This window comes from Theropithecus gelada, chromosome 4 (genome assembly GCF_003255815.1).
Source record: "Theropithecus gelada isolate Dixy chromosome 4, Tgel_1.0, whole genome shotgun sequence".
Classification (NCBI taxonomy): domain Eukaryota; kingdom Metazoa; phylum Chordata; class Mammalia; order Primates; family Cercopithecidae; genus Theropithecus; species Theropithecus gelada.
Window position 1 is genome coordinate 111175938 of NC_037671.1, and position 20240 is coordinate 111196177.

A 20240-nucleotide genomic window follows, 5' to 3' on the forward strand; every position below is an offset into this window, starting at 1 on the left:
TGAGACCCTGTCTCAAAATATAGACATATATTAGGGACCACTATATATGTGCCTATAGCAGGCACATTTTACCCTGAAATTCAAAACTACTATAATAAAAGGGATGTTACTGATCCTTACTTTAAAAATTTTTTTACTTCATTTTAATTTTCTTGTTTTTCACCTTTTAAATTTGAGACAGGGTTTCACTCTGTCACTCAGGCTGGAGTATAGCGGCACAATCATGGCTCACCACAGCCTCGACCTCCTAGGCTCAGGATCCCCCGACTTCAGCCTCCTGAGTAGCTAGAACTACAGGCGTCTACCACCACGCCTGACTAATTTTTGCATTTTTTATACTGATGGGGTTTTGACATATTGCCCAGGCTGGTCTTGAACTCCTGGGCTCAAGCGATCCGCTCACCTCGGCCTCCCAAAGTGCTAGGATTACAGGCATAAGCCACCGTGCCCGGCCCTTACTTTTTAATGCGACTCTCATTATTGTAAAAATGGAATTTGAAACAATCATTAAAAAACATTAGGGGAGCCGGGCGCGGTGGCTCAAGCCTGTAATCCCAGCACTTTGGGAGGCCGAGACGGGCGGATCACGAGGTCAGGAGATCGAGACCATCCTGGTTGACACGGTGAAACCCCGTCTCTACTAAAAAAATACAAAAAACTAGCCGGGCGAGGTGGCGGGCGCCTGTAGTCCCAGCTACTCGGGAGGCTGAGGCAGGAGAATGGCGTGAACCTGGGAGGCGGAGCTTGCAGTGAGCTGAGATCCGGCCACTGCACTCCAGCCTGGGCGACAGAGCGAGACTCCCCCTCAAAAAAAAAAAAAAAAAAAAAAAAAACATTAGGGAGGCCAGGCGCGGTGACTCACGCCTGTAATCCCAGCACTTTGGAAGGCCAAGGCAGGTGGATCACTTGAGGTCAGGAGTTCGAGACCAGACTGGCCAACATGGTAAAACCCCGTCTCTACTAAAAAAATTCAAATTCAAAATTAGCCAGGCGTTGTGGCCCCCACTGGTAGTCCCAGCTACTCAGGAGGCTAAGGCACAAGAATCGCTTGAACTCAGGAAGCAGAGGTTGCAGTGAGCTAAGATCACGACACCACACTCTAGCCTGGGTGACAAGAGCGAAACTCTGTCTCAAAAAAAAAAAAAAAAAACCTCTAAGGAAATATTAAATAAAAAGCAATTCATTTCCTGAGACTTTAATAAGACATTTTCCTCTATTGGAAAACTTTCTCTACTTTGTCTCTTTCCCAGATGAATTTTAGTCAGTAATTCACTTCTCCATCAAATGCTTCTTTCTATCCCTTACCACATGTAAAGAGCACTGCACGGAACACAAAGATCAAACTCATCTTTTGTCCCTACGAGTATCACAGTCGTGGACACTCCAGTGGCCATAGATGGACTGCAGGAGGTGAGTGAGTTCTGAACAAAACCCAAGAGCTGGACACACCTTTGGGTCGCACCCTCACTGCACTGTTCCCGCTGCCGCTGCACTGACTATTGACATTTACTGAAGACGCCTTTTGTCACAGGCAATGAGCTGAGACTTCAAACGTATCCATCTGATATAATTCTCCTAACAACGCTGTGAGGGAGGCATTATCATTCTCTTCATTTTAGAGATGTGTAAAGAATTAAAATAACATGCCAGCCGGGCACGGTGGTTCACGCCTGTAATCTCACCATCTAGGGAGGCTGAGGCGGGCAGATCATCTGAACTCAGGACTTCGAGACCAGCCTGGGCAACATGGTGAGACCCCATCTCAACTAAAAATACAAAAATTAGCTGGGCATGGTGGTGGGTGCCTGTAGTCCCAGCTACTTGGGACTCTGAGGCACAGAATCATTTGAACCTGGGAGGCGGGGGTTGCAGTGAGCCGAGATGGTGCCACTGCACTATGGCCTGGGCGACAGAGCCAGACTCCATCTGAAAAAAATAAAATAAAATAAAATAACATGCCATGGTCACAGAGCTCGTGATGGGAGAGGTGGATGTGAGACACAGTTTCATGTGGTGACTCCAAAGCCAGTCCTGTTCCTGCTTACAGACACCCACATAGTACCAGCCCTCCCAGCAATGCATGGAACTCACAATAGTGCTGCTCCCACCAACTCAGCACAGCCTCCTTGCAAAGCTGAACTCTAAGTGGTCTTTAAAATGTTCCTGGGGCCAGGCGCGGTGGTTCACGCATGTAATTGCAGCACTTTGGGAGGTCGAGGGGGGCGGATCACCTGAGGTCAGGAGTTCGAGACCAGCCTGACCAATGTGGTGAAACCCCATCTCTACTAAAAATACAAAAAAATTAGCCAGGCATGGTGGTGGGGGCGTGGTGGTGGGTGCCTGTAATTCCAACTACTCAGGAGGCTGAGTCAGGAGAATCGCTTGAACATGGGAGGCGGAGGTTGCAGTGAGCTGAGATCGTGCAATTGCACTCCAGCCTGGCCAACAAGAGTGAAACTCTGTCTCAAAAAATAAAAACAAAAACAAAACAAAACAAAACAAAACAAAACAAAACAAAACCCACAAATGTTCTTGGGCCAATGAGGAAGAAAACCAGTATACCATAAACCACCGAAACTGACCCAGTCATGCCAAACAGCCGAATGAACTCATACACCCTTTCATTTGTTCAGTGATCAACCATGGCTTCCTTCCTATATCCTTCTGAACTCTATGCAAACAGACCTCCCCAGTGAGGTCTTCCCTCACCATCACATATAAAATATTAGCCATGGCACCCCCACTGCTGTCCATTTCATCCTCCCTGCCCGGCTCTGTTCTTTATGGCACTCACGTTCAACCAAAATATTACATGAATGTCACTGTCCTCCTTTTCCCACAAGATAAAAACCCCTATGAAAGCAGAGGCTTCGTTTTGTACATTGCTGTATTTCTGGTGCTAGACAGTGTCTGGCACAAATTAGATGTGATCTATTAAAAAAAATGGATACATTTTAAATGAACACAATTAAAACACCACGGATCCCAAAAATGTTGTAGAGCTCAGGGTTTAATAGACTCCTGCGGATGGTTGTAAAGTTCCTTTATTCTGCCAAAACTTTACATACCTCTTGAGCCTACATGAAAATTACGGTAAAGAAAGAAACAGGACATACAAACTATCTTTGTTATTTTTTAGGCCTTTGCCTACTTTGCACTTATGGGTTTTTTTTTTGTTGTTGTTTTTTTTTTTTTTTTTTTTTTTTTGAGACGGAGTTTTGCTCTTGTTGCCCAGGCTGGAGTGCAACGATGCAATCTCGGCTCACTGCAACCTCCACCTCTGGGATTCAAGCGATCCTCCTGCCTCAGCCTCCCGAGTAGCTGGGACTACAGGTATATGCCACCCACGCTCGGCTAATTTTGTATTTTCAATAGAGACGGGGTTTCTCCATGTTGGTCAGGCTGGTCTCGAACTCCCAATCTCAGGTGATCTGCCTGCCTCGGCCTCCCAAAGTGCTGGGATTACAAGCATGAGCCAACGCACCCGGACAGCACTTGTGGTTTAAATTCCTTTATGTCTGTCCAGATTCATGTTAGCCCCCAAAATCCTGACTGATGTTTCACTGTAGGTTAAAATAATGAGAATTTCCAAACAGCAACAGAAGTTCTACCTTCTTCCGAGTACCTTCAGGAGACACAATGTCCTTAGCTAAAGAAAAATGGAAACCTCATTTGGTAGCATGCCAGCACTGTCTGCTTGGGGCTGTGATTATCCAGTGAACTAGTTGAACCTGTGGCTTAAACAGTCCCTTGCCACAGTTAATCCTTAAGACTTGCTATAAAACTGGGGGAGTAGAGGTTGGGAAAAACTGTGGTCACCTGAGTTCTAGTCCTGTTTTGCTTCTAACTGCCCACGTGGCTTTAAACAGTTCCTTTGACTGTTTCCTTATTCATAAACTCGATTCTTTGGTATTGGAGGGCTAGCAAGCTCTTATGGAATCAGACAAGAAGCCATGGCCCTCATCAAAGAAAATGTTAAATATGTTGAAGGTGTTTCCTATAATCTCAGAGCGTTCACTGTTAAGAACTCCTGGGGCTCCGGTGATGATCTCAGTTTCTTTCAGCTCTGACATTCTCTCTCTATGATTCTAACACACCACCAACCTCCCCTTATTATGCCACCATAAGAGACCACTCACCAGGAACAAAATGAGAGAGACTTTCTATCTTTCCCCAAGTCTGAGTATAGGAGTCACATTCACCCTAGTGACGTGTGATCAGCCATGTACCCACCAAACTCATGAAATCAATCAGCCCTTGCCAAAGAGTCCACTTCCCAATACTCCTCAGATTTATCTACCAGGCAGATCCTGTTCACAAAGCCCTGGGCAGACCCACCCCACCCTGGAAAAACAGATGAACACAATAGCCTTATCTCTGAGTATAAGGTGGTAACATTCTTTCCAACAAGCTAGAAATAGATGAACAATTCAATTGTCTCAGGGAAAGAAACCACATCCCATGTGACAGAGAGCCTGGCTGTCACCTACTTGTTTTCGTTTCCATTAAACAGACCTCACTTAATCATTCGCAGTGTTTCCTTGCCTTTATTTTACCTTAGGGATGCATGATGGCTATCATTTCCCGAGTGCCCAGCCTGTGCCAAACCCATTACATGTGGTATTACTAACCACCTCATGTAAACATGGTTTTCATTATGCAGATGGGAAAACTGCCGGCACAACTGTCTTTATCACACAGAGAAACCAAGGCTGGGCGGGGTTAGATGACTTGCTCCAAATCACACAACCCACAGGAGGCCCAGCACTTCGAAACCTTTCCTTTCTTCCCTGTAGCCCAGGGATTCCCAAACTTGTCTGCATATTAGAATCCACCAGGAGAGCCTCTAAAACTCCCAATGCCCAGGGCACACTCTAGCAGTCATAATCTTTGCGGAAGGGACACAGGATTCAGGATTGTTGAAGCTTCCCAGGTGATTCTAATATGCAGACACGTTTGGGACCAACCCTGGAAGCAATGGCAAGCATCTTCAGCAACACACATTTACCAAATAATCCAAGTGGAAACCAAGGGCAAGGAATAAAGAAGAAGCAAACTGAAGACTGAGCTAAGAGGAGCTGAGGAGACACACCTGAGTGAAGGAATGTGCTTTCTTTACGGGTGATGGAAGGAATTTGGTAAGAGAAGAAACTTCCTTGATGTAAGCACAGACAAATCCAATGGGATGCCGGTGTTTAGTGACTGTTTAAGGGATGAGCTAAAATACACTAACTGCATCTGTTCTATTAAGTGGGTTTCCTTTTTGCTCTGTCCTTGGGAGGAGAGTGACTGTCGTTAATGTCAATTTATGTTAGAAGCTGGTGCTTTATGAACTGAGCTCTGTGCCTGGTGCTGCTGCGGCCCCCAGTCCAGCATGGTGAACCCTATGGGCATTAACCCAGACCCGGAGCACCTCAAGGTCCTGGTGGCCTTTGCAACAGCAAAGACTGTTAGGATTATATCCAGTAGAGCATTTATGTTAGTGCATTTAAAAAATGTATTCAAATTTCTGAAAAACTGGAGATCCATTGGAAAAACCTTAAGCCCCAACTGTGCTAGAAAATAGTCTGTTGCTGTAATATCTTGGGGATCCTCAGCTCGAAGGTTTTGATGGTCTGATTGAGCATACTGAGGAATTATTACGTTTACTTGGAATTAAGTAGGATTTTAGTTGAATGGAAGGAACGTTATTGCTTGTGTCTTGGATGAAGTCAAAGAAACAATGATTAGCAAATGATTTGGGGGTGGTCATGCTTGTACTTATTCAAGTTAATAATCTGCTTTAAACAACATGTATTCTCTACAGTCTTCACATCTGGACAGAGATGTCTGGATTTCCAAAGGAAACCTATATATCATAAATCTGACATTCCATTTAGTTAAATTCCTGTACTTAGATCTGATGTATCCTTCTGCCTGAGAAAAAGATCGCAGCTAATGCTGAATTAAATCCACAATTCTCCAATTATCTATTGGCTTTAGTTTCTCCTTTTGTATTTAATGATAACATCTTTCTAAGTCAGATACAACTAGACTGAAAACATTCAATCAACCCTACTTCTATGCAACTGTTCATTGTGACGGGGATCTGGGAAAACTAACATTGTTTCTGTGTACTGCTAAGATGGCCCCAGGAAAACCAAACCAAGTTCAGAAAAGAATAACTTTCTTTCTATCCCACTCTCTTGCCATAGTCTATCCTTATTCCATGAAATACACATTTTTTTTTTTTAATAAAAGAGATCTCTTGAGAAACTCTGAATTCTTTTGGTTTGATATAAATAGTTTCTTGTGTTCTGTCTGTAATTTTCCAAACGTTGTAAAGCCAAAGTCCTTGTGTTTGAAAGTATTTTGAGTTCCCCCACCCCGTTTACAGATGAAACGGGTCACTTCTCATGTTGAATTCAACGGCAGCATTCATGGATGGTGGGACCTGTATCCTTGCTAGAGTTTCAGGGTTTAGAGAAGAGGCGTTCACTAGTATAAGTCAATATAATCTCTTGGTTCTCCAATCCAAATAAAACTATAAATGTGTTACTGGCTAGGAAACAGCAAAAGACTAAACAGTAAGAACTATTTTCTTTTTTACGATAGTGGCAAGTTGAGCTAATAAAGAACAAGTCATTTTTAGGAAAACTACTGATTTGCATCTGCCTCTGTGAGCTTCCTTTGCATTCATCTTGTGCTTAAGCTGCAGTACACACCCGTATTCCCATTGAACATGCACGTTCTACTGACGTGCTCAAGCATAATTTTAATGCACTGTTCCATCTCTGATCTCAAGCACCGCACTGTGTATTTAGTAAGCACTAGATACATACGTGTTGGATGAATGAAGGAATATTGGTATTTGGAGACAAATTTGTAAGATTCTAACAAAAAAAACAAGCACAGGACCTGGAGTCAGTGTGAAGAAGGTGGGGCTTCGGTTGTGGCCACACCTGCCGTACATGAGGTGAGAACCTGGGAATCACTTTCTGGGGGCACTGGAGCCCAGCTCGTGTTGCAGAACCCAGAGCTGGCCTCTTGGTCCCTGCGCTCTCCTGGCAGTCCCCAGCCAGGCCTCACCTTTGAGAGTTTTGCTTTTTTGTGGCCTAAGAGGATTCTAGTCACTCTGCTTATGGCCTCCAGTCCCATGCTATGTGTACTTGTGAGTGCACTCACATCACACAGGATAAAGAAAGCCCTTGGGCTGAGTGCGGTGGTTCATGTCTGTAATCCCAGCACTTTGGGAGGCCGAGGCGGGTGGACCACCTGCGGTCAGGAGTTCAAGACCAGCCTGGCCAACACGGTGAAACTCCATCTCTACTAAAAATACAAAAATTAGCCAGGCATGGTGGCAGGTGCCTGTAATCCCAGCTGCTTGGGAGGCTGAGGCAGGAGAATTGCTTGAACCTGGGAGGTGGAGGTTGCAGTGAGCCGAGATCACGCCATTGCACTCCAGCCTGGGCCACAGAGTGAGACTCCATCTAAAGGAAAAAAAAAAAGAAAACCCTCTAGTGCATGGACATTTCTGCACTCACATTACACAGGGGAAAGAAAGCCCGCAATTGCATGGACATTTCTGGCAAAAGTTACTTCCTTTTCCTCGTTAGCTTTTTCCTTTTCTGTTGTAATGGAAGGGTGGGAATGATGCTGTAAGAAGCAGGGAGGTCCCCCTTGCATTTCTGACTGCTGTGGCTCTTGGCCTGTGTGACACCGTGTGTGGGAACTTCTAAATATCAGTGCAACTCTCCACACAAGGTCCCTTGAGATACAAGATAACATTTGCCACAGTCTTCATAAAGCTTTGCAAAACATCTTTGCAATAGCAATTGCTTCCACTCAGTAATATTCTTCCCATCCCATGATCAAGCGGACAAAATTAACAAGAGGCATATTCGGGCTTTTTCCCAGTTGTGCAAACTGAGAGTCACGGCCATCTGAAAGCCACATTTATTTCTAGCACTATGGATCCTTTAGTGGATTTTAAAATTTGCATTAATTTTATGAATGATATCTTTTTAGAAAATATATCTGAATACAGTACTTGAACTTGTAGTTTTAAAAGTTTGGACTAAAAATGCAAGTATATTTTTTCTAGTTTACAATCTTCTTTCCTAAGTCATCTACAATAATAGGCAATTGATTTATATCTTATAGGATTGAGAAATGATTTAGTTTTGAAATAATGTAAGAATGGATGAAAATGAGCATCATTTTATTTCCTTATAGCTCACAGATAGAATATATTTCTATGATATTAAAAAAAGTTTTTGAAAGAGATGTGTGCCTCAGAAGAAATAAAAGGAGTAAATATAATATTTCTCACAGATACTAAAAGGTACAGAAAACATCTATAAAACAGTAACTATGAGCCAGTCTACACACTGTGCCAGTCTACACACTGCGCCAAGCTGCCTCTTTCTGTAACCTTTAAAGAGTCCTCCAAAAGAAAGCCCAGTTATAAAAATGATTGGATTTGATGCCACCACCATAGTCTGGAATGTTCTTCAATTTTCATACATAGATGCAGAAATAGTGGATTTGGGGAAGTCATTAATAATGAATGAAAGGAGGCATTCTTCTAAAGCATCAAATTTCATGACTTTCTTAACTGCTTATACTTTAAAATCATTTAAAACACAAATTACTCTGGATAAAAGTAATCATCTATGTGTAATTCCTTTGCGGAGGCCATTCTGAAATAGTTCCCCCCCCCCATGAGGAATTTATTAACCACAAAGAAATTGCCTAAGACCACCCATCTCATTTGAATGAGATCTCTGTATTGGAATTCAAGTGAGAGGCCAGCATTTACTCACAAAGCCAAACAACCCCCATGGGGGATTCTTTCTAATTGTGCAAATACCAAATAGCTTCAGTTTGTCAAAGTCACTTAATACTGTTTTAAAAACCAGCTCGAAATGCTTCGAGTCCCTGGAGGACGGTGACTTTTGAAAGCTTTCCTTTGCCATGGACTGAGGCAGGGATGGAGTGCGGACTGTTCAATATTCATGCCGATTCACACAGAGAGCCTGTCCAGATGCTCAGGTCGAGGGGAGCAGGAGCTTCTGAAAAGGGAATTCATCCAGGGAACAAAAGCATCAACCTCTGCCCCTATTATGCTGCCTTGGGATTTTAAAAAGATTACTCTTCCAACAGATGGGCCTTCGTGTGCACCTGGTCATTGGAAAAGCACCTCCAGCTAAGTGCTTACTGCATATGCACCCAGTGCTGAAGGAATGATCCTCTTTTAACTTCATTTGCTATTCTGTTTCTCCTCTCACCCTATCCACCGAAAAGAACCTCAGAAACTTCTATTTTTTTTCCCCATTTAATTTCCCAAATCATTTGCTCATATGTGCACAAGAATGGTGAAGTTAGTCACAAATCCATACTGTTCCTTTGTGGGAGGTGGGGGCTTGACGGGGTGGGAAGTGGGAGCTAGATGGATGTTTGCCAATTGCAGGTTTAGTTACAAAAGAATAGAAGGAAAGGGATCTTTTCTCATTGCCATATCAAATTTGGTACAGGTGCCAAGCAAGATCTAAGTTTCTACATAGGCTCACATGTCTGTGTTTCTTTGGAGCTGTTTTATTTCTTACTGCAGTATGATGGAATACATAAAACAATATTCCAACACTACCAGGCAGAGAATCAAACAAATAAAGATCCTATTGAAAAGCCTATAATTGCCACTATATTACCTATAGCCTTCTCTAGTTTTCTACTTACTACTTGTAATAGAAAATACAATTATAATCAATTTAATAGAAAATCTGCTGTAAGGAGAAACTCAAGAAAGCTTAGATATAATCCTCAGGAATTAATTTTAATCCGTGTTATAGAATGCATAGTCAAAAAGGCCTTGGCATTCAAAAATCTCTTGGCCTTTCAATAAATAAAAAGAGTGGTTGTTCAAATATAGAAAACAACAGTGAAAGGCTTCAACTATGAATGTATCTCTACATCTCTATACACACAGACTGCTCAGTTACTAGGCACAGACAGACCACAAAAGATGCACTAAGCTACACAGCAAAATAAATGACTAACAACCAAAATTAGTTTCAATTTTTATTATGAATGTCCAAAGTGACAGCATACTGTGAAAATGCTAGGTTCTCATTGATTAAATTTCAAGAGACCACAGACTACAGCATTCCAAGCACTTTAATTTTTGACAGAGCCAAAAACAAAGAAAAGAATGATAAAAATGTTCTTTTGGGTGTAAACAGTATTCATATTTGAGTTTTTATATTTTTTTCTTCCCTGCAGGTATTGTGAACACTGATAATTTCCAAAACACAAATCCTGGTCTGGATACTTGCAGCAAACTTTTATAATCTCTGCCCGAATAAGAAGCTAATAAGAAATGTACTTATAAAGTATGTTTATGATACCATGTGATATGTTTGTTCCTCCTCATTTCCTTATCTATCCTGCAAGGCTTCTTGTCTACCACCCGGGTACCTGCTGTTGGTAATTACAGGACAGGGAGGCTGAAGTCAAACACTCGGAAGACTGTACTGAATCCTGGATTTTCTGAAAGCTGCATTTACTTTTTTTTTTTTAATGAAAGCTTAAGATTTTCAGTGTTTGAGAATGTTCAAGGAGATACCTAATGATAACGGATTAAAGCCACCAATCAAGAACTACACAGTCTACACAGATTGTGTTCAAGAAAAAAAGCCTTGGTTTACTAAAGCCATGGTTCTAGTAATCTGTAGGTCCAACACAATATGACGTTTTTTCTCCCCCCCGAAGGGTTTCCTTGCCATCTGTCCTTCCCATCACTGGTACTGGATGATGCTACAGATGGAGTCTGTTGCCACTGATATTGCAATGAAATCTGGTCCTGTGGAAGTGGGTATCTCTTACAGATGCAATACTGTTCATCTGAGTGGATCCCCAAAAAGAACAATTATGAACTAGAAACTCATAGAGTTTGCGTTTAAAATTTATAAAATTAAACCTGCTCCAACAGGTAATACAGGGAGGCATGCTTGCAACCTCTGGATTCAATCAGAAACAATGCCTGAGAGCACAGAGCCTTCTCAATAGGTAACGGTGGGTTCCTTTTAACGCTTCCTTAAACAAGATCCGATGTGATGCACATTAGAACTTTGAAGCACGTCTGTCTCATTTATTTCTACAAGGCCTGGGACACAGGAAGCTGCCAGGACTTCATTCATCATCATCTTGCCTGTTGACAAAAGGAACAATAACTGGTCATCACTGGTCCATGGAATAACTTTTCCTAGTTTTTTCCAAGATCATTCCTAAAGAAAAGATGGTGTCAATACAACAGCAAATGTTTCAATGTTTGATGAATTTCTGTGCTCTAAAATGCCATGCCTTCTTCCAACAGAGCAGGAAGAACCACGTCATGCAGTGTTCATTGCTCTCCAAATGCCGGAATGGTTCAGGAGACAGCCCTGTCCTGGAAGTCAGCTGACCCAGGCTCCACACATGAATCTGCCAATAACTAACACAGTCACCTAAACTTGTTGGGCCTTGGTTCCTTCCCATGTAGACTAAAAGGCTTCAGTGGAGCATGTCTAAAAAGAAGGCCATCCAGTGCTACCTTTTAATAGGATCGTGTGGTCCTGCCTTCTTAGCTCCTTACAGAGCATCACCAGGTACGACCATCTCAAGCTGCGGCTTACAAAATACCTACACCTGGCTGCCCGTGGTCCTTGTTCAGCTTGGAGCTGAAAACCAAGTGAATTTCCAGAAAAATTTCAAAATATCTATTAGCATCTTGAAGTCCATTAAAATCTTAAATGTGTGATGGCTACAAAATTCTGAAAATACACATCTCCATGTTTTCACATCTTTTGCCGTCTTAAGGTCAAAGAAGTGTCTTTTTTTGGTCCCTGCTGGCTTTCTTAAACTAAGAAATAATCATATAAAAGTTGAAAAATACATTCATAAGCATAACGACATGGAAGCGTTCTGTAGGAGCCTACTATCTAGTTATATAATTCAACTAGTTGGACTCGTTAAAGTAGCTACGCCAAGTAACTTTACCAAGACACATGTCTGGTAGCAGAGATGGGACCTAAACATAGTAAGTCTCACCCTAAAATGAATGCTTTTTTTTTTTTTTGAGATGGAGCCTTGCTCTGTCACCCAGGCTGGAGTGCAGGGGCACAATCTCCGCTCACTGCAACCTCCGCCTTCTGGTTTGAAGCGATTCTCTTGCCTCAGCCCCGTGAGTAGCCGGGACTACAGGCACGCGCCACCATGCCCGTCTAATTGTTTTGTATTTTTAATAGAAACGGGGTTTCACCATTTTGGCCAGGCTGATCTCGAACTCCTGACCTCAGGTGATCCACCCACCTTGGCCTTCCAAACTTCTGGGATTACAGATGTAAGCCATTGCGCCCAGCATCATATATTTTAAGGCATCCTGTTGTCATGTGTGACAAGAGAGGTGGCTGAAATATTTTTCATCTTTCTACCGTGCTTTTGGCATAGAGGGAAATGTGTGAACGATCCACACAAAACTGGTGCCAAAATATCATCTATTACTTTGGATTATTCTAAGTGTTTTGTGAATGAGTTTATTCTTCAAACTTAAAAGCTGACTTAAACAAGCTGACTTAAAAGCTACCTAGGAAAGAAAAAGGCAATGAAGATAAACTCAGTCATTTGACTCTCAATAGCAACAAGACTAAAGTTACAGAGTCATTTTCTTAAATCTGGATAAGATTTGCCAGGTTGTAACCGGATCGGGCAGTTGTCCACAGCAAATTGGTATTCATGTGGTAAAGGCACAGAGATCACAATGGTGAACAAAAAGAAAATGATTCAAATTCACTCATATTATGGACCTGTAAAATGATCTGTAAACACAGGCACATATACTAACACAGACTAAATGTGTGTTTCTTTGTTGCCAAGTAAGAGAAATAAATGTTTCCGTTTCAACAAATGAACTTAAAATGTAAGTAAAATTTATTATGGGATTCTGGCAAGTATTTTTATGACCATGGCTTTCTGGGATGATTTTGTTGCTGTTGTTGTTGTTTTTGAGACAGGATCTCACTCTGACACCCAGGCTGGAGTGCAGTGGTGTGATCTTGGCTCACTGCAACTTCTGTCCCCTGGGTTCAAGTGATTTTTCTGCCTCAGCCTCCTGAGTAGTTGGGATTATAGGCACGCACCACCATGCCTGGCTATTTTTTGTATTTTAAGTAGAGACGGGGTTTCACCATGTTGGCCAGGCTAGTCTTGAACTCCTGACCTCAAGTGATCTGCCCGTCTCGGCCACCCAAAGTGCTGGGATTACAGGTGTGAGCCACCACGCCGGGCCTCTGGGATGATTTAGCATATATCATAAGTGCCTGATGGCATTGCTACAAGTACACGTGAAATGATTCCTCGCTGAAGATGGTGGGTATTGAAAAATAGAAATGCAAGCAACAGTACAGAGGCATGGAAATGATGGCTTGACAGTGTCTCTTGGAGAGTGCTTTAGTTTGCAAAGGCTTCTCATGTTTGTGCTCTGGTCCTTACAACAAGGGAGCCAGCTTCCGCGTGGGGAGGCAGCTGAGATGAGTGAGCTCAGGCGACCTGCCCAAGGCCGGTGCTCACTGTTTGTTTGTTTTTTTTTTAAAAAACAAAACATAACAAAACAGAACACACACACTGTCTCTTGCTCCCAACACTGAATACTGATGAATTTATTATTTCCTATATTCTTCATCTCTTCTGCATAATGTTATTACTACTATCGGCACTCATATATTAAGGGCTTTATAAAGAATTCTTGCAAAATGGATATAACAGAACATGACGACTGGATCTTGCGTGATATGTGATCAATGTCTCTGCATAATCAGGACTTGCAAAATAGATATAACTCTCTCCACAAAGAAAGAAACTGAGGGTCAGAGATGTGCTTTGCCCAGTGTCTCATGGCAAATAGCAGAGCTAGAATTCTGAGCCTATTAGCTTTCGATCCCCAGTTCCTGCTTTCTCCATTGTGCATGGTGTTTTGGCGTATGCTGAGCCACTAAGCAGACACCCACTATATATGCTATGCAGCTCCATTTTGAGGGGTCAAACCCAGCATGAGCTGCTGCATTCAAAGCCTACTCAAGTGGTTCATGCCTATAATCCCAGCACTTTGGGAAGCCGAAACAGAAGGACTGCTTGAGGCCAGGAGTTCAAGACCAACCTGGCAACATAGAGGGAGCCTATCTCTACAAATAAATAAATAAATAAAGCCTAGTCTCTCACACACACTCACTCAGCTACTCCAGAGATCTGTGAAGTATCTGGATCAGAGATCCATGCTGAGGGGACATGACAAACAGGTGGGCTTACTTCAAACTCCATACACAGCTATAGTTCTTGTGAAGAAGTGCATTCTCACAGAGTCAGGGATCACCTTTTGTAAGCAGTTATCAGTGTGCACTGAGCTCCCATAATACTAGCTCTAATTTCATAGTAAATAAACAGTAGGAGGTCCAAATCCCTCCTTTTCAAAGGGAATATGGTGCAAAGGATAAAACATCTTTGAAATAAATTTGAGAAGTGGTAGTGTCGAGGTAGAATACCTGAAGGAAAATGAAAAATTTTAGAACCAGTTTTCTGCAGCACAAATTGCCATAAACGATGGATTTGCTATAACTGTCCTTGGTTTCTAAATGCATAGTACTGTGATTGTTTCATAAAATAGATGACAATGAAGGCAAATGGAAATGAAGGGGCTGCTCAAACAGATGTCACTGGCTGGGAGTCCACTGGTGTCAGGTAACTTACATCGCTTGTTTAATCCAGCCAAACAGACCTGAAAAGTATTAGGTTGGTGCAAATGTAATTGCGGTTTTTGCCATTTAAAGTAATGGCGGCTGGGCACTGTGGCTTACGCCTGTAATCTCAGCACTTTGGGAGGCTGAAGTGGACAGATCATGAGGTCAGGAGTTTGAGACCAGCCTGGCCAACATGGTGAAACCCCGCCTCTACTAAAAATACAAAAATTAGCCGGGCGTGGTGGTGCATGCCTGTAATCCCAGCTACTCGGGAGGCTGAGGCAGAAGAATCACTTGAACCCAGGAGGCAGAGGTTGCAGTGAGCCAAAATGGCGCCACTGCGCTCCAGCCTGGGCGATAGAGCAAGACTCTGTCTCAAAAAAAAAAAAAAAAAAAGGCGGGGGAGTAATGGCAAAACCGTGATTACTTTTGCACCAACCTAGATGTATTCATTAAACTCACACTGCAAATGAAAAACCTGAGGTTCAAAGGGGTTAAATAACTTAGCCAAGATGACACACCTAGAAAGTGGCAGAGACTGGATTTCAAGCTAAGTACGCCTGACCCCAAAATTATATGCCTTTTCTTTCAAAGGCTGCTTCCCCGACATACCTCAACAACCAGACATCTGGGCAGTCTCCCTACACTGCAGCCCATGAGACTGTTTTTTTCTGAGATGGAGTCTCACTCTGTCACCCAGGGAGGAGTGCAGCGGCGTGATCTCAGCTCACTGCAACCTCCACCTCCTGGGTTCAAGTGATTCTTGTGCCTCAGCCTCCCAAGTAGCTGGGATTACAGATGTGCACCACCACGCCCGGCTAATTTTTGTATCTTTAGAAGAGATGAGGTTTCAGCATGTTGGCCAGGCTGGTCTTGAACACCTGACCTCAGGTGATCCACCTGCCTCAGCCCCTCAGAGTGCTGGGATTACAGGCGTGAGCCACGTGCCCAGTTGAGACTGTCTTGATGAGGGCCCAGCAGTGCTCAGAATTGCAGGGAGGCCCAACTGCTTCCAAAACAGTGACATCCCCTCTCACCTACAGAAATCCAACTAAGGGACAGTGGCCAGGCTTCCAGGTCAAGTTCATGAGGTCACAGAAGAGGGACAGAGGGAAAGGACCTGGCAGAGTGGCTCCTCAGAGAAACAACCACAAGGGGCCAACTGCATGAAGAGACATTGAGTTACCTTCAGTTTTTATTTTTTAGAGTCAGGGTCTTGCTCTGTCACTCAGGAAGCAGCGGAGTGGTGCAATCACAGCTCACTGCACCCTGGAACTCCTGGGCTCAAGTGATCCTCCCACCTCAGCCTCTGGAGTAGCTGGGGCTATTATAGTGTACCACCACACACAGCTAATTTTTTTTTTGAGACAGAGTCTCTGTCACCCAGGCTGGAGTGCAGTGGCACAATCTCGGCTCACTACAACCTCTGCCTCCCAGGTTCAAGCGATTCTCCTGCCTCAGCCTCCCAAGTAGCTGCAATTACAAGTGCGTGCCACCATGCCTGGGTAATTTTTGTATTGTTAGTAGAGACGGGGTTTCACCATGTTGGCCAGGCAGGTGTGTAACTCCTGACCTCAGGTGATCCGCTGGCCTCGGCCTCCCAAAGTGCTGGGATTACAGGTGTGAGCCACTGAGCCCAGCCAACTTCAGTTACAATGTAGAGGCTCCTGTGATCTAGTTATCATCTGCCCCTCTTATCTGATTTCCAAATGACCTATTAGCAGGCTGTAAACTGCGTACAGCCTGAAGAATCATCTATAAATTACAGCTGAGAAAGAGAAGGCTAGGAGGACAATATGGAGATACCATCTATACAGAGGCTCTGATCTTTTTAAAATTAATCTCCATTTTCCCCCAGTGAAGCTCTTATGAGAGCTGCCAGTAATCAGCAAAGCTGGCAACTGGCATCCTGACGTCCTCCTCTTCCTTTGTGCTCCACAAAAAATGAAGGCATGTCATTAAGAAGCCAGGAGACAGAATTTCTCCCAGCACTAATGACACTGGATTAATAACCAGTGGGCTAAAAACAAGTGGAGCAGTACCAAGGAAACTCGGTTTGAATGAGGGCCTCTCCCAACCACGTTCAGCTCCAAGCCTCAGCCAGCCTGCCCTGCCATGTGGAAGGGAGGGTGCCAGAGTTGCTCATGGATGCCAGAACCCAAGCTGCCTCATCCAGCTGATCCGTTTGGTCAGCCCATATGGGAGCAGAACGGCTGGCACCGAGCTGAAAGTATCAGTGTGTGCAGACACGTTTGAACATAATTTGCTAAATGTTTTATTGTTCTGTAGTTAAAAATCTACTTAAAATGTGTGGAGCTATGTCCCATTAGATTAGAACAATATGAAGTCATGTCTTTTCAAGTATCCAGTGTTAAGAATAATTACAATAACATCAAGGCAATCATTTCGTATTAGGGAAGTTTATTCCTGTGATGGGGGATACCCAGGGCTCCTCTGTTAACTTAGATCGTGTTTCCTGCGTCCTATCCACACGTGCATCACTCGCACGATCCTTGAGAGTCCCCAAAGAAGCAACTTAAGTCTACCACCATGGAAAGAGGGATCCTATGAGCACTAAATCAGGAATTAGGAATTGCCAGGCACAAGGCTCTCATTTTAACACCAGAAAACAAGCTCAGAGGTTCTACACTTGCCCAGGAACATACAATTGAGAATCCAAGTGATGCTCTGACTCTTGGTCCTACAATGCTCCTTGTTCATTTTATTCAAATATCTCAGATATTATATCCTGAAAAATTACGTCATTTGGCGCGCATAATCCAAATACTATGTGAACTTTGGGACCATGATGGATTGAGCCATTTCCATAAGTGTTTTCTGTTTTTGTTTTTAGACACTTATGGCAGCAAGTTTCTATAGGTGTTGGGAGTCCGGTGTTGTGAGCTGCTGAGAGGGAGGCACGAGGTCCCAGAGCACAGGGTCTCAGGGCATGGCAGAACCCCTCCAGCAGGCCCATGTATGGGGAGGCAGGTGAGCACACAGGGGAGAAGCATGCACTGGGGATCTGAATCAGATGCACTGGGTTTGCATCTTTGGTTTTGTTCTTTATTAGGCGTGCACTCCTTGGGCAAGTTCCTTAGCTACTCTGACTTTCCTTAGTTGTCAAATGGAGATTCACACCGCCCCTGAGGCTAACTGTGGGGACTGACTGAGAGGCTGGAAGGGTACCCGTTCTTCCTTCTGCCAGCTGCATTCTCAGGCAACCCTGGGGACCAAGGGGACGGCAGAGATGTCCATTGACACCTGCAGTTATAGGAGCAAGGCCGGGCTTTCCCATTTCCTCCACCTGGGATGCTCTGCCCTTTCTGTTCAACTTGAGGGGGCTCAGTCAGCCACACCCCTCTACCTAAGGCTGCCTCCTCTGCAAGGCCTTCCCAGTAGGTAAGGCTGCCCAGTCACCAGCCTCCCTTGGTCATGTCTCTGGGGAGAGCCCTGTTCACATCCTCATCTTCCCCCTCCTTTCCTTGACTGGGAGCTCCTCTGTTATTGATTTAAAAGGTGATGAAAGAGGCCACCACCTTCTCATAGGTCCGGTGGCAGTGAGCGTGCTGACCACACACTCTCCACCTCCCTAGACACTAGGGAATCAGGATATGCCCTTTCTCCACCCTGCTCCCCAGCCCCAGAAACTAAATGGGCCGCCTCTTTCCCCCTCCACCTCCCAACACTCTCCCTCCATCTGTGGGCCATTCCTACTTGGATCAGAGAATCACCACAAATAACTAGGAATCAAGACACCTGTGTTCAAAAAGAAAGTCAATGCTCATGCTCCTGTCGAGGTACAAGAAAAAAATTCAAGGAATTTCTGCTAACAGCTCACAGAGAACCACACACCTGATTGTTTTTGACTACTTATGGCCTGACACTTCTGCACTTTGACACCCTGACACACTGGCCTTTACGGCGGGGGTTGGGAGATGGGACAAGAAGCTGCAAGAGAAAGAGGACAAACACAGGTTGTTCAAGGCACCAACCACTCTGTCACCTGACAGCAGACTGTCAGATTGATAGGCTAGGAAAGTAAGAATGCAGACTCCCCACGGCCAGGGCCAATGTCTGAATTCATCTTGGTAAGATTTAGACTCCCGGACCTGGGGCTTAACGGCCATTCAACATTCAATGAAATGGAATGATACTAAATAGCTATCCTGGAAGAGGAAAGTCTACCTGCTCAGCACATAATCATTTTAGGCCATTTGTATAAGGCAGCTTCATGACACTGATTCCATGGGCAGTACAATCACCTCAACTGCTTAGAGGCCTTCAGACTGCAGGCTGATGCTGAGAGCTGATGCATTTTACATGAGAGCTGGCTTCAGATCCTTCTTCTTCTAGCTTAAAGGTGAAAATGTGTCACTTTAAGTTTCCAAGAACAATACTGTAAGATTAATGTATGGCAGGTCACATGATGTGCTGCTCTCACTTTAAAATCTGGCATGCTCAAACTATTTTTTTAATTTAATTTAATTTAATTTAATTTGAGATACAGTCTCATTCTGTCACCCAGGCTGGAATGCAGTGGCACCATCTCGGCTCACTACAACCTCCGCCTCCCGGGTTCAAGCGATTCTCCTGCCTCAGCCTCCCGAGTAGCTGGGTCTACAGGCACATAATCACCACGCCCAGCTAATTTTTGTATTTTAGTAGAGACAGTGTTTCACCATGTTGACTAGGCTGGTCTCGAACTCCTGACCTCAGCTGATCCTCCTGCCTTGGCCTCCCAAAGTGCTAAGAATGAGTGAAAGTGGTGGCATGAGCCACCACACCCAGCCTCAAACTATCATTTAATAGGATGTATTCTTCCCCCTTGAAGACTACAGTGAAAACTATCAAGATTGTTGTTTAGTAGAATTGAACCCATCAGATGAAAATTTTTAATAATTTTAAATGTTAACTTAAAAAAACTTTCAATATTTCTTACAGGCGTGCCACATTTATGCATCAAGTATGCTCTAAAAACTCAAGGCATTAATTAAATCTTATTTTTAGTGTGCTGGAAGAAGTAAATGTTCGAAGAAATCCTATTTTTTTTTTTTTTTTTGAGATGGAGTCTCGCTCTGTCGTCCAGGCTGGAGTGCAGTGGCCGGATCTCAGCTCACTGCAAGCTCCGCCTCCCAGGTTTACGCCATTCTCCTGCCTCAGCCTCCCAAGTAGCTAGGACTACAGGCGCCCGCCACCTCGCCCAGCTAGTTTTTTGTATTTTTCAGTAGAGACGGGGTTTCACCGTGTTAGCCAGGATGGTTTTGATCTCCTGACCTTGTGATCCGCCCGTCTCGGCCTCCCAAAGTGCTGGGATTACAGGCTTGAGCCACCGCGCCCGGCCAGAAATCCTATTGTTAATCTTTTTGTAGGCAAAGAAACTTCAAAAAGTGAGCAATCACCCATTTAAAAAAATCTTCGATTTTCACATATCCAGTTTGCCGAAACAAAATCAATCTGGTGTCCTCAGCTGTCTCCACAACTGAATTGGAG

General features: G+C 43.9%; 1 protein-coding gene and 1 long non-coding RNA gene across 2 annotated transcripts in view; both read right to left on the reverse strand.

The window, feature by feature from the left end:
* TIAM2 (T cell lymphoma invasion and metastasis 2) overlaps positions 1-20240 on the reverse strand; it is a 530409-nt gene that overhangs the window by 344761 nt on the left and 165408 nt on the right. The window lies entirely within an intron of this gene.
* The window catches only part of LOC112622066, a 46922-nt gene continuing 36728 nt past the window's right edge, over positions 10047-20240 (reverse strand). The window contains exon 2 of the long non-coding RNA XR_003118927.1: positions 10047-11188. This is a non-coding gene — a long non-coding RNA (uncharacterized LOC112622066). The remainder of the gene's footprint in view (positions 11189-20240) is intronic.